The sequence below is a fragment of the Humulus lupulus genome, chromosome 5 (assembly GCF_963169125.1).
Source record: "Humulus lupulus chromosome 5, drHumLupu1.1, whole genome shotgun sequence".
Classification (NCBI taxonomy): Eukaryota; Viridiplantae; Streptophyta; class Magnoliopsida; order Rosales; family Cannabaceae; genus Humulus; species Humulus lupulus.
In genome coordinates this window covers 181,549,054-181,554,387 of record NC_084797.1, presented here as the reverse complement: position 1 = coordinate 181,554,387, position 5,334 = coordinate 181,549,054, and the positions used below count along the sequence as shown (strand labels likewise).

Here is a 5,334-nt window from a genome sequence, read left to right as displayed (position 1 = left end):
TATGCTGGTCCTTTTGAGATATTGGCTAGAGTAGGCAATGTGGCTTACAGGGTAGCTTTACTACCATCATTTTCCAAGGTGCACAATGTGTTTCATGTGTCACGACTTCGAAAGTATGTGTTAGATCCATCGCATGTCCTAAGTTATGATAAAATGGGTTTGCTTGAGGATTTATCTTTTACTGAGCATTCGACAAAGATTCTTGATAGAAATGATAAGGTTATAAGGAATAAGGCTATTTCCTTGGGGAAAATATTGTGGAGGAATAGTGTTGTAGAAGAGGCAACTTGGGAATCGAGTCATTCATGTTGCAACAGTATCTAGAGTTTTTTGAGTAAATTTCGAGGCAAATTTCCTTTTTAGGGAGGGATAATTGTAATATCCATTTTCTGGGAAGGGTAGTTTCGTAATTTTTTCACTGAGGGTATTTTGTCATTTTACATATTTATGGGTTTAGATATGTATGGATTCAAATGATAATAAAGATTCTCGATATCTTATGGTTGAGAATTTGGAATGATATTTAAATCCTGGCATGTGCATAATGCCTAATAAATAATTAATTACGTGGTGTAAATTAATTATTTTTTTATATTGTGAATATTATTATTATTATGCGCATAATAATATGATATGATATGAGTTTATTTTATTTTATTATATAATTTATTGCATTATTATTTAAATAGATTAAATAATGGTAATTGCATGTAATTATGAAATGACCATAATGTTCATATGTTTGAATTTTTTTTTAGGGGTATTTAGAGGACATTATAATATGATTTCAAATTTAATTAAATGATTAAGTTCGAAATTTGAATCAATTATAATAAGATCACCATTTCTTTTATTTAATTTTAAAAGAAATAAAAGAAATTCCTTAACCATAGGCTTAGAATTGGTCAACAACAACCAAATGGTTAAGCCTTTGTTTCCTTTTGTTTAAACATGATATATAGGATCTCAACAGTTTAAAAATGTAAGAAGAGAGGGAGAGTCGCACTAGTGGCAGAAAGAGACGTTCTTGAATTTTCAAGAGAGAGAGAAAAAAAAGATTTCTAGTTTAAGAGCTATAGGGAATTTCTGGCTGTTTTGAATGTTTTGAATTTCTTTCCAATGATCTAAGAAGGGTATTGGACATAACCAAATGAGCTATAATGTTAGTTTTCAAAAATGACCATTTTTCACCATTAAAGTGGGTGTTTTTGAATGATTTTGGATCTTAGGGATCATGAGAGGTTCCGGGTTGGTTTAAAGTGTTTAGAAATCTTAGAGGGACCCTAAGAAGTGGTTTGGACAAGAATAAACAAATCAAAAAGCTCTAAGATAAAATTTTAAATTTTCACCACCATTTTCGACGGTACACTGACGAAGGGGAAGACAACAACAATCCGGCCATCATGGGTCGATTTTATTGATCTTCAAGAGTTGTTTAAGGTGCAGGGATCTTTCGGAACAAATCTCAACCGGTTTGGAGTGTCAAAAACAAGCAGAAAAAGGAGTTAGAATCTCACTGGCGACAGAGAAGTAGAAGATTACGACAAGGCTCCGACGAAGCCGATTTGGGTATTTTCAAATGTCTTTTCTTAAAGTTTATTGTTGTTTTAGATTCTATGTGATTTTTAGGGATGATTGGTGAAGTTTCAGATTTTTTTGAAATTTTCTTGAATTATTGTGAATTATTTGGTGTTTTTCAATGAATAATTATGAAAATTATTTAGACTAGTGTAAAATTCTTCAGATAATTTCTTATGGGTTATTATGTGTTAGGACACAATTCTTGGCAGTTGGTTTGAGTTTTTGATTGTTTATGTATTTATTTGTAATTATTTTATTTAATTCTTATATTAATTATGAAAAATTACCTAGGACATGCTTGAGTCACTGTTTATATTTTTGTGATGCTAAATACTCATTAGGAAGTGATTTGAAACTGAGTTTTAAGCATAGTTACTATTGTAAAGATTTTTAGAATTTAGTTGTTGATAATTATAACATAAATGGGTTTAAATTAAAATAAATGGTATACATTATTATTTACTATTAGGGTACTGTTCTTATGATGTTAATATGTTATTATAGTATCTAGAAGTGATTTCGAAACATGTTAGGAGGTTGGGTAATTATTTGATAATTTCTTTGTAGTTTCACGTAATTTTAAAGGGAAATTTTGTATAATAATTGTGGTAATTATTATGTATGTTCACTATAATTTTTCAAGATGTCTAATCTGATTATAAATGGTTAGGAAGCATGTTGGAAGCTAACTTTTGTAATTATGTTGAATTTTGATTATTTGTTGAATTATTCTAAAATAAGGGTAATTAAGCAAGTAATAGTAAATAAATTTTTTTATTGGAAGTTATGACTCAAATATGAGTTATTAGTGATAATTAAATTCAGGGGCTATTCAATATGAATTAAGTTTCTTGTGTGAATCTAATTTGTTATAAAATGCTTGTTTTGACTATAAGGGTAATTTATTAATTTTTCACATAAAAAATGTTTGTATGAATGCATGCGTCACATGAAATATGTTTATATGTGGGTATGCAAATTAATGGTATGTGTTTTTAATGAAACATAACTAGGGTTAGTGTGCAATGAAAAGTGGAATTTATTTTGCATTGTGAATTTTGGTGTAGAGTTCTCAAAATAGGTTTTTTGTAAGTTCTAGATTTGTGTGCTTGAATGTATTTTGAATATTTCGATGTATTGTTGAGTGTCTAGGGTTTTGTTCTCAACAAGGATACTCTGCGAGGGGTTCTAGAAAGAACAAGGAGATTTGCATCAACAGAGGTAAGAAGAGTGGTGCGGGCTTGAGGCATGAATCTTACATGTTAGCGGTTGACGATGTTTTAGAGTTTTAAATTGTTTTCAGATTGGAACATTTTAGTTTTTTTTTTGGACTTGAAGTGGTTTATTAATATCATTATGGTTTTTAGTTAAGTGTTGAACATTTTATTTTAAATAATGAGATCTCATGCCTAGTTTTATTTCAATAAATAAGTTTTTCTGTCATAAATGTTTATCGATTCAAAATGGACTTTTATAAGTAACGTCTCGGGAAATCGGGGCGTTACACAAACACCTACGAACATGTCCTTACCAAACTTCATACCACTATCGAACATTAACTTTTGTAGCAATCCATATATATAGATTATATTTTTTACCATAATATATAATACCTTTTTTTGAAGTAATTGTGAGCAGTGGCTTGGCTTTGGTCGATTTGGTGTAGTAATCAACTGCCACCACTATGTAGCGTACTCCTTCTTGATCTGTTGTTAATGACTCAGTTAAATCTATTCCCAACATAGAAAAAGGCCATTGAAAGGTCATCATGGTTAACCTCTGACACTTGTCGCACTTTTTTACAAATTGGTGTGAATCCTAGTTTAGTGTAGGCCAAAAATACCACTGCCTTCCTTATGATATTCTTCAAGAGGCTTTTTTCTTAGATTGATCTCCACAAAACCCTTTTTTGATTTCTTTCAGTATTTCTTTTGAATCCTGCAAAGTCATACATCTTAACAGCGACATGGAATAGCCTTGCCTATAGAGTTTCCCATCAAGTAGAATGTAACTCAAAATTTTTGATAATTATTTCTAGGCCTTATTTTGGTCATTAGGCAATTTCCTCATTATGAGGTACTCTATTATTAAAGTCATCCATGATGATTACGTATCTATCATTTAGATCTATTTTTCCTCAAAAATGATGTTCGGTTAAGCAAGAAATTCTATAGGGACCACATTTATTGTTTCTGCCTCTTTTTTAGTTGCTGACTGAGTTAGTGCATCAACATTTAAATTCTACTCTCCAGGTATGTGTTCAATCAATAGTAGTCAAAATGTTCGAATTCTGTTTTTACCTTAGCCAAATATGATGCCATTTTAGGTCCTCGTGCTTGGTATTCTTTGAGCACTTGATTAATGACAAGTTGAGAGTCACTGAAGCACTATATTACTTTTGCCTCCAGCTCTTAAGAAATTGTTAGTCATGCGAGCAAGGCTTCATATTCAGCTTCATTAGTATAAGATCTAAAATGTAACCTTAGTGCAAAGTGAAATCAATGCCCTTCTAGAGTTATAAGAATGATGCCAGCTATCGAGACATTTTCATTTGAAGAACAATCCTCGAATAATCTCCAAAGATCTCAAGCTGGGGTATTTATTTCTTCTTCGGGTAATACCATACATTCTATTACTACTTGGGATAAACTTACTCAACAATTTCATGCCAAGTTTTTCCCTCCATCAAAGCCTGCAAGGTTGAGGGATGAGATAAATAATTTCCATCAGACAGAGGACATTCATTATATGATGCATGGGAAAGGTTTAAGGAATTGTTGAGAAGATGTCCCCATCATGTAATTAAAAAACAGATGTTAGTCCATAACTTCTGCAATGGGTTGTGTGGTACTACACACATATTTATTGATGTTGCAGTGAGAAGTGCTTTTATGAGTAAGAGGGCCAATGAAGCTTATGAGTTGTTGGAGGAGATGACTATGAATAATAATCAGTGGCCTAGTGAGCATGAAGGAAGTAAAATGGTCGTTTAAGTACATGAGTTAGATGCAATTATTAACCTTACAACTCAGGTAGCACCTTTGACTAAACAATTGTAACATAATAAGCTTTCAGCTGAAGCCATCAAAGTGAAATTTTGTGTGATAATTGTCGAGGTCCTCACCCTTTTGATCAGTGTATGGCAGCTAATGTGAATAATTCAATTCTTATAGAGCAAGTGAATATGATGGGATTTTTTAATAGGCAAACCAATAACTCTTACTCCAACACATACAATCCAAGGTGGAGGAATCATCCTAACTTTTCTTGGAGAAATAATCAAGGCATTCAACCTAAATTTCAGCAGCCTATGCTTCCACCTCAAGCATCGTTATCACCATAATCATCTAGACCACCGACACCTCAAGAGTCCCCTAATGAATTACAAGCAACTTTGTTCAATTTGACCAACACACAAACACAATTTATGACAGAGATAAGGTCATCAATAAGGAATTTAAAGATGCTAGTTGGTCAGTTAGCAAGCATGTTACAGAGTCTTCCTCATGGTAATTTACCGAGTAATGCTGATGTGAATCGTAAAGAATAGTGCAATGTAATTTCCTTGAGAAGTGGAAAGATATTAGATGAACCCACACATGGAGTGAGTCTTGAAGAGAGTGTGCCTGATAAGGAAGAGGATGTATGTGGGTTGAAGGTTACTGAAAACCTTGACAAGAAGCCACAAATAAATATTGATCACCACATCTAGATTCCTTATCTGCGGAGGCTTCAAAAGAATACACTTGATAA

At 32.3% G+C, this 5,334-nt stretch overlaps 1 non-coding gene across 1 annotated transcript; it reads right to left on the bottom strand.

The window, feature by feature from the left end:
• Positions 1-4,278: 4,278 nt before the first annotated feature.
• LOC133781222 (small nucleolar RNA R71) lies at positions 4,279-4,384 on the bottom strand. Its single transcript, XR_009870010.1, has one exon. It is a non-coding gene; the product is annotated as a small nucleolar RNA R71 (small nucleolar RNA).
• Between the last annotated feature and the right edge of the window lie 950 nt (positions 4,385-5,334).